The 9,709-nt window shown below is 43.8% G+C and overlaps 1 long non-coding RNA gene and 1 pseudogene across 2 annotated transcripts in view; one reads left to right on the plus strand and one right to left on the minus strand.

Annotated features, from left to right (window-relative positions):
- Nucleotides 1-7,933, minus strand: part of LOC134731793 (uncharacterized) — a 56,449-nt gene extending 48,516 nt beyond the window's left edge. For both annotated transcript variants that reach the window (XR_010114381.1, XR_010114380.1), the window contains exon 1: nucleotides 7,561-7,933. This is a non-coding gene — a long non-coding RNA (uncharacterized lncRNA). The remainder of the gene's footprint in view (nucleotides 1-7,560) is intronic.
- LOC129493156 (hsc70-interacting protein-like) lies at nucleotides 652-9,401 on the plus strand (annotated as a pseudogene).
- Nucleotides 9,402-9,709: the final 308 nt, after the last annotated feature.

The following is a 9,709-nucleotide window of genomic DNA, read 5'->3' on the forward strand; positions in this document are numbered from 1 at the left end:
GAGGTAGTGATCTAGCAGTAAAAAGTCTCTAAGCAGGGCCTGGCATGGTGACTCATGCCTGTAATCCCAGCACTTTGGGAGGCCGAGGCGGGTGGATCACCTGAGGTCAGGAGTTCGAGACCAGCCGGGCCAAACATGGTGAAACCCTGTCTCTACTAAAAATACAAAAAAATTAGATGGGTGTGGTGGCGGGCACCTGTAATCCCAGCTACTCCAGAGGCTGAGGCAGGAGAATCGCTTGAACTCGGGAGGCAGAGTTTGCAGTGAGCAAAGATCTCACCACTGCACTCCAGCCTGGGCAAAAAGAGTGAGACTCCATCTCAAAAAAAAAAAAAAAAAAAAAAAAGAATCTCTAAGCAAATATATCCAATAAAAACCAAAACAAGCCAAACAGAAAAGACTGGAATAAATAATCCTTTAATGCAAAGACATTACACATACATCCACAAGTGAAAAATGCCCTCTCTAAATGGACAAAACAAGGAACCAGTGACTGACCGTAACAAGATGGCAGTATGTGAGCTCTCTAACCAAGAATTCAAAATACCAGTTTTATTCTGTGTAATCTCCAAGATAACACAGAAAAGCAATTCATAAATTTATCAGAGTCTTCTGCGTGGTCACGTCAAGGCGCGCCTGGGCCTGGAACTGAGCTGCAGCCCCTCAGCTTCGCCCACCACCTCTCAACCATGGACCCCCGCAAAGTGAATGAGATTTGGGCCTTTGTGAAAATGTGTAAGCCGGATCTGAGCATTCTGCACACCAAGGAAATGCGCTTCCTGAGGGAGTGGGTGGAGATCATGGGGGGTAAAGTACCACCTGCTACTCAGAAAGCTAAATGAGAAGAAAATACCAAGGGGGAAAAAAAAACTGATAGTAAGAAGGTGGAGGAAGGCTTAAAGGCAGATGAACCATTGTTAGAAATAGATAATCAGTGCCATGAAGAAAAGTCAGCATGGAGACAAATGATCTCACAACAAGGCCATCTTTGCTTTCTGCAGAAAGGGTGCTCAATTGCAGATGGAACAATGGTGAGAGCACACTGGACAAGGGAGGGGAAGGGGTTCTTATTCCTGATGCACATGGCCCCTGCTGCTGTGTCATTCTTCTATTGGCTAGGGTTAGACTGCACAGGCTAAACTAATTCCGATTGGCTAATTTAAAGAGAGTGATGGGATGAGTGGTTTGGCGGGAAAAATGGTTATGGAATGAGTCAGGGTGGAGGATGAGTCAGGGCAGAGCAGGTAATTGGAATGAGTCAGGGTGGAGCCGGTAATCGGAATGAGTCAGACTGGAGCAGATGATCAATAAACGTTGCTTTATGAGGAAGTTAAGTTTAAAAGTAGAAGGCAAAGAATTGAACATACTGGTATATTGATTCTTTGAAGAGAAATTTATAACTCATATCTAACATTCCCTCCTCTTGCATTTACCTTACAGCTCTTTCTCTTCAAACTTCTTTAATATGTCTTGGCTTAGTTTTTCTGCTTGATTTTCCAAAAGAAGAAGCTTCTCTAGATAAGGTGTAGGATAGTTAAGGGAGGTTCTAGTAAGAGCCATTTTTATGAGCCTGTGTACCAAACCACGGATGCATGGTATGACACAGCACCCGACAAGAATAAGTAAACCAATTACGGCTGTGAGGGAAGTAAGAATTGAGGCTATTATTCTTTTCCATTTAATGAACCACTTTTCTAGCCATCCTGTAAAAGGGTCATTTACCCCTGAGTTGTTGGCTAACTTATTGGACAGAGCAGTCAGACCTTGCAATGTCTTTGTTATACTGTCATCAGGGGCAGTGCTGTTTGGGATGAAGGTGCAACATTGAGTTTTAATTATGACACAAACTCCTCCTTTTTCTGCTAATATCATGTCTAAGGATATCTTATTTTTCCCAAGCCGTCTGGCTAGTAGCCCCTAATTATTCAGCTATTCCTTTAACAGCATCTGTAGTGTAATTAATAGATCGCTGTTGGTTGTAATAGATGTAGTTTATCCAATTTACATTTTCTTAATTGTCACCCACCAAAAGATTGACTCAAATCCTGCAGCTATTTGATTTCGGGCTTTAAATTGATCTGGTATTCCCCATTGGACTCTAATTGTGTCTAAATAGACGTGATAGTAAAACAACCCATAAGGGGCTTCTTTTGCTTTATGATGTCTTATTTTTCCTTTCTCTGGTTGATGAAATGCCAGGATGAAAGGGATAGCCAATTGGACTAAAGCATAAGTCCCACTTGACTTACTCAGCAGAGTGTTCAGTAAAGGTCCACCATAATACTACTACACATCCGCTCAGGGATGAATAAGGGCTGACTGATTGGCAAGCTTTTGAAAATTGTTAAGCTCACTGCATCCCTTCAGGTCTCCAAGGAACACTAAGTTTCCTCCCTGTTGGGATGTTACCAGGGGTCCTTGCTCCCACAGCTACCAAGATGGTGGTGGGCCACTTCCAAAATGGCAGCAGGCCACTTCCAAGATGGTGGCAAGCCTCATGCTCTCTGACCTGGGGTTCTTGGCCTCAGATTCCAAGGAATGAAATCTTGGGCCATACAGTGCTATAGCTCTATTAGAATAAGTGGGTCACAGAAGAGAACTGTGGAACCCAGTGACTAGTGTTCAGCTTGATTAGGACAAACCCAGGCACTTAGCCGTGCAGGAACAATAGCAAGCCTTTAGCCCGATTGGGAGCGGCAATGGGTGCCTTGCTGGATCAGGAGCACAGCAGACACCCTGCTGGATCCGGAGGGATGGAAGTCAGCAATAGGTCTGCAACGGTGGCAAAACAGCAGTGGTGGACAGCGAGCGAAAGCTCAGCTAGAGCCATAACAAACAAGGACCAGAAGAGTGCCGTTGCAAGATTTAATAGCGTGAAAGCAGAGCTCCCATACAAGGAGGGGACCCAAAGGGGGTTGCCGTTGCCTGCTTGAATGCCTGGGTTTATAGCCTGATCCTTGTTCCTCCCTCTGTGCACTCAGGCAATAGATGATTGGCTATTTCTTTACCTCCTGTTTTTGCCTAATTAGCATTTTAGTGAGCCCTCTGATTGGTCGGGTGTGAGCTCAGTTGCAAGCCCTGTGTTTAAAGGTGGATGCGGTCACCTTCCCAGCTAGGCTTAGGGATTCTTAATTGGCCTAGGAAATCCAGCTACTCCTGTCTCTCAGTCCGAGACACTAAGTGAACTTAGTGTTGGGAGATGGAAGCTGGATGGCCCTCGGGGGCTGACCTGCAGGGTGTTGAAATTCGGGATATAGCAGAGAGAGAGCTTGGTACAACTTGTTACCCCAGGCTGTAGAATCCTGTAAGAGAGCTACCATACAGCCCACCCCCGGTTGACTGGAGGACCGCCCTAGTAAAAAGGGGACAATCTGGGCCTCTGGCCTGCAGTGCACACAAGCATAACAATTGCCTTTGTTTAACATGTGGACGGAATATTTAATCCATTTTAACCAGGCATTTACATCTTTATGCCCTGTTTCAATGGCTATGGTTTGCCTTAGGTCTCCTATTTCTACTACTGAGACCTTGCTTTTGTCATTTGGCATGAGGCGAGTCATAGTTTGATTTCATAGGTTTGGGAAAGAGGCAGCCATAGAAGGTGGAGGAGGGAGAACAAAGCACATCTTAAAGAAGCCTATAAGATCCTTTCCAGTGACTTCTGCTCCTAAACCATAGAAGTGCTCTAAAGTGGGGTAAGAGTTGCTAGTGGTAGGAATAGTAATGGATATAAGCATTGCGTAAGGAAAGGAAAGGAAAAGATAGATGGACTAAGCTTTTTTTAGCTTTAATTTGGTAGAGGTTTGTCCAGGAACAATGACCCATGATTCTGATGATAATGGCACTTGCTTGACTCGGGTGTGATGTGTCCATCCTTTTCTGCTGTACAAACAGCAGTCTCAGTGGTTAGCAGCAAAATGCAGGGTCCTTCCCAGGCTGGCTCAAGTTTCCCTTCTTTCCGGCCGGGCACAGTGGCTCATGCCTGTGATCCCAGCACTTTGGGAGGCTGAGGTGGGCAGATCACGAGGTCAGGAGATCGAGACCATCCTGGCTAACACAGTGAAACCCCATCTCTACTAAAAATACAAAAAATTAGCTGGGCGTGGTGGCGGGCGCCTGTAGTCCCAGCTACTCGGGAGGCTGAGGCAGGAGAATGGCATGAACCCGGGAGGCGGAGCTTGCAGTGAGCCGAGATCGTGCCACTGCACTCCAGCCTGGGCGACAGAGCAAGACTCCGTCTCAAAAAAAAAAAAAAAAGTTTCCCTTCTTTCCACCCTTTGATGAGAACGTGATCCCCAGGCCAATGCTGATGTACTGGAAACTCCAAAGGCGGCACCTGAGCTGAAAGACCTCTTGTTTTAAGGGAGGAGAAAGTGGAGGTTAAGCCAAGGAAATAATTTCTAAGAAATTGATCTTTTGTTTTAAATGTGGGGACATCAGCAGTGGACTTTATAGTCCTTGGTGCCTTCTTCCTGAGAAATTTTCTTTTCTTTTTTTTTTTTTTTTTTTGAGAAGAAGTCTCGCTCTGTCGCCCAGGCTGGAGTCTGGAGTGCAGTGGCGTGATCTTGGCTCACTGCAAGCTCCGCCTCCTGGGTTCAAGGGATTCTGCCTCGGCCTCCCAAGTAGCTGGGACTACAGGCGCCCGCCACCACACCTGGCTAAGTTTTTGTATTTTTAGTAGAGACAGGGTTTCACCGTGTTAGCCAGGATGGTCACGATCTCCTGACCTGGTGATCCGCCCGCTTCGGCCTCCCAAAGTGCTGGGATTACAGGCGTGAGCCACCACGCCTGGCCTGAGAAATTTTCTTTAGCACCTATTTTTATTAGTTTTTAGACCAAAGAAAGCCAAACACCATTTTATATTTAACAATGCTTCCTGTATGATTTTATACCAGATGAACTAAATTTCACCTTTATATTAGTATTATTAATGTTAAACTTAATTTAAATAAAACCTTATAGACATATTTATCCAATTTTAATGTCTGACCATAAGGTAATATTTTTATAGACTCTTTTTAACCATTTATAATTTTTGTTAAAGAGCAGGTTATTGCTTTAAGAAAAATCTGTTGTGCTTTTATTTTAATGTCCAATTCACAGAAAAACTGGATGATACCCCTTTAACTTTAGCCAATATGTTTACACACAGAATTTCTTTTACAATTAACATTTCAAAACTTGCTTAAACCTTTAAAACAATTTTTTTTTTTTTTTTTTTTTTGAGATGGAGTCTTGCTCTTTCACCCAGGCCGGAGTGCAGTGGTGCTATCTCGGCTCACTGCAAGGTCCACCTCCCGGGTTCACACCATTCTCCTGCCTCAGCCTTCTGAGTAGCTGGGACTATAGGTGCCCGCCACCACACCCAGCTAATTTTTTGTATTTTTAGTAGAGACGGGGTTGCACCATGTTAGCCAGGATGGTCTTAATCTCCTGACCTCGTGATCTGCCCACCTCGGCCTCCCAAAGTGCTGGGATTACAGGCATGAGCCACCGTGCCCAGCCAACAAAATATTTTTTTAACCTTTTAATGTAGGTAAAAATCCATATTCTTATGCCTCCTTATAATCCTTTTGCCAAAAATATATTTTACTTTCCTTACACACCTTGCACATAAACTGTTTCTTCAATAGTTTTACATTCAGGAGGCCTAATTACTTTTAAATTATACACCATTTCTTGCATACATTCCCTTTCATAACTTTTTTCACGACTTTCACAGACAATTCTTCTATGTGCCTCAACTTTCTGACTTGTTGCAAACATCCCTTTCTTTAAACAACCAGTTAATTTGTTTTAGGACAAGAATTTACCATATAATATTCTTTTTACATAAATTCTCCCCCATTTTTTGTCTTCAAAGATAACCATTCTTTTCCAAAGTGAACTTCTTCATGTCTGTGGACTAGACTGCTTTAGGCCACAAAATTAGAAGTTAGGATAATACATGTGACACTGTTAACTTTTAGCAAATTTTACTTTTGTTGAAAACTCTGTAAGTTTGGGATTTCAATTATTCTTTGCTATTAATAAGACTTCATTCAGTCCATATTAACTTAGAATTGGTATAGATGGCTCCTTCCTGATTCTGCAAGTACTTTAAGGCTTCGCTGAATGCAAAGAGCTCACACGTTTGAGCAGACCAATTATTAGGCAATTTTCCTAACTCTGCTTCTATAAGAGTTTCCTTATCACTTACTGAATACCCATTGTGTCTTTTTCCCTCAATCACCCGGGATGAACTATCTATCATCCTGTCCTGAAGGCAGTTCCTACTAGGTCTGGTTGGACCTTTGTATGGTAATCAATTAAGATTTAGATCCCCTGTTAGGAAACCTGCTGGGTTAAGGGAATTTTCAGTGGTCAATGTTAAATCATCTTTTTCTAACAGAATAGCCTCATACTTTAAGGTTCTTGAGTCAGTATGCTACATTTTCGCTTTTTTTTTTTTTTTTTTTTTTTGACTTAGGATAGTTCTGACCTGATGAGGTGTGCTCACAATGAAGTTTCCTCTAAAAGTTATTTTTCTACTTTCTTCTGTTAACAAAGCAGTTGCCACTACAGATTAAATGCATTTGGGCCATCCGCAGTTTACTGGGTTAAGGATTTTTGATTAGGAAAGGCTATGGGTTGTCAGTGGCCTCAGTGCTTTCAGGCTACACCCTTGTTTACACTGACAACAAGGTGGTATTGGAGTGTTATCGGGTTACAGAGAAGACCTTCATTTATCAATTATAGGTTTTTAATTTACCCTGGCACTTAAAGGAATAGGGTATACTGTTTTCTCTTTACTACTTCTATCTCTTTCTCTCTCTCTCTCTCTTTGACCCTCTCTCTTTCTTTGACTCCCTCTTTGTCTCTCTGTCTCTCTCTCTGCCTCTCTCTTTCTCTCTCTCTTTGACTCTGTCTCTTTCTATCTTTGTTTTTATCTCTGACTTCCTCTCCAAGTTTCTCTTTCTTCTCTGCTGGTCTTTCCCTGCCTCTGCCAGCTGCTTATGCTGCTGTTCCCCCCTCTTCTTCCCCTTCCCCTAGGGGAGGGACCAGCAGGAGTGGAGCGACTCTTTCTTCCCCCCAAGAAGAAAGGAAAGGGGAGTTCTGAATATTTTTCTTACTGCCAGAGGTTTGTGTAAGGTTCAACCCCCTGAAATTTTTGGAAGGCTCAGCCACTCAAACCAGGGGTGTCTTGCCTTGTCTGTCCTGGAAGTCTCAACCCCTCAAACCAGGGATGTCTTGCCTTGCTGCCCTAGAAGGTTGACCTGTTTCCTCCCTTTCCCCCTCTGAAGGTCTTTTGCACACTTCCCACTCGTGTTGTCCTCTCTGGCTGCTCTCCCAAGGAAGAATTAGACCCCTCTTAGCATTGGTGTGCCGGTATAAATCCCACAGCAGGATCTGCCCTAAGCCATATGAGGTAGCTACAGAACCGTGGAGAGGACCCACTCACTCCAGCAGTAGGACTTGCCACCATCCACATGAATAACACCATAAGAAGGGTTGTTTGTGATCATTCATGCACACACACATATAGCCCTCCAGAATTTGACCACCAAGGAAGTACTTTACCGGCTCCCATGGCTTCTCCTTCCTTGGTCTGTGCAGAATCATCGCCGCAGTATGTGAGGAACCTTTACCCTAGGTTGCTAGCCGGTTTCTTTCCACGTTGCTGAGAGTCCCAGTTTATTCGTCACACTGGGTGGATCTCGGTTCCTCACCCCTGAGGCCGCCAGAAACGAGGTAGTGGGGCATGCCTTCTCACAAGAGAGGACTGGAGACTGACCCTAGAGGAGAATGTAATCCTGGATGAGCCCCCAAAATTGTTAGAAATAGATAATCGATGCTGCAAAGAAAAGTCAGCATGGAGACAAATGATCTCTTAGCAAGGCTATCTTTACTTTCTGCAGAAAGGGTGCTCAATTGCAGATAGAACAATAGTGAGAACACACCTGGGTGGGAAAGGGGTTCTTATTCCTGATGCACGTGGCCCCTGCTGCTGTGTCATTCCCTTATTGGCTAGGGTTAGACTGCACAGGCTAAACTAATTCCGACTGGCTAATTTAAAGAGAGTGATGGGGTGAGTGGTTTGGTGGGAAAAATGGTTATGGAATAAGTCAGGGTGGAGGAGAAGTCAGGGAGGAGCAGGTAACCATAATGTGAGGGGGTGGAGCAGGTAATTGGAATGAGTCAGGATGGGGCAGGTGATCAGAATGAGTCAGGTTGGGGCAGGTGATCATAATGAGTCAGGGTGGGGCAGATGATCAGAATGAGCCAAGGCAGAGCAGGTAATCGGAATGAGTCAGGGTGGAGCAGGTAATCGGAATGAGTCATGGTGGGGGCAGGTGATCAGAATGAGTCAAGGTGGAGCAGGTAATCGGAATGAATCAGAGTGGAGCAGCTGATCGAAAGGTTGCTTTATGAGGAAGTTAAGTTTAAAAGTAGAAAGCAAAGAATTGAACATACCGACATACTAATTCTTTGAAGAGAAATTTAGAACTCATATCTAACACCATCAAGTGAGGAAAGTGATCTAGTTATTGATAATGAAGGTGGATTGAACCAGACACTGATGCCCCTCAAGAAATGGGAGATTAAAATGCAGAGATAACAGAGGAGATGACGGATCAGGCAAATGATAAGAAAGTGGCTGCTATTGAAGCCCTAAATGATGGTGAACTGCAGAAAGCCATTGACTAATTCACAGATGCCATCAAGCTGAATCCTCGCTTGGCCATTTTGTACCCAAGAGGGCAAGTGTCTTTGTTAAATTACAGGAGCCAAATGCTGCCATCGGAGACTGTGGCAGAGCCATTGAAATAAATCCTGATTCAGCTCAGCCTTACAAGTGGTGAGGGAAAGCACACAGACTTCCAGGCCACTGAGAAGAAGCAGCACATGATCTTGCCCTTGCCTGTAAATTGGATTATGATGAAGACGCTAGTGAAATGCTGAAAGAAGTTCAACCTAGGGCACAGAAAATTGCAGAACATCAGAGAAAGTATGAGCGAAAATGTGAAGGGTGAGAGATCAAAGCAAGAATAGAAAGAGTTAAGAAGGCTCGAGAAGAGCATGAGAGAGCCCAGAGGGAGGAAGAAGCCAGATGACACTCAGGAACTCAGTATAGCTCTTTTCCAGGTGGCTTTCCTGGGGGAATGCCTGGTAATTTTCCCTGAGGAATGTCTGGAATGGCCAGAATGCCTGGACTCAATGAAATTCTTAGTGATTCAGAGGTTCTTGCAGCCATGCAGGGTCCAGAAGTTATGGTGGCCTTCCAGGATGTGGCTCAGAACTCAGCAAATATGTCACAATACCAGAGCAACCCAAAGGTTATGAATCTTATCAGTAAATTGTCAGCCAAATTTGGAGGTCAAGCATAATGCCCTTCTGATGAATAAAGCCCTTGCTGAAGGAAAAACAACCTAGATCACCTTATGGATGTTGCAATAATACAAAGCAGTGTACCTCTGACCTTCTCATCAAGAGAGCTGGGGTGCTTTGAAGATAATCCCTACCCCTCTCCCCTAAATGCAGCTGAGGCATTTTACAGTGGTTTGCCATTAGGGTATTCATTCAGATAATGTTTTCCTACTAGGAATTACAAACTTTAAACAATTTGTAAACCTTAAAAATATTTAAAACAAATTTAAAGGGTCTGTTAATTCTTATATTTTTTTACTAATGATTTTGGATTTTTTTTTAATTATTGGGCAGGGAAAAC

The sequence above is a fragment of the Symphalangus syndactylus genome, chromosome 11 (genome assembly GCF_028878055.3).
Source record: "Symphalangus syndactylus isolate Jambi chromosome 11, NHGRI_mSymSyn1-v2.1_pri, whole genome shotgun sequence".
NCBI classification, from domain to species: Eukaryota; Metazoa; Chordata; class Mammalia; order Primates; family Hylobatidae; genus Symphalangus; species Symphalangus syndactylus.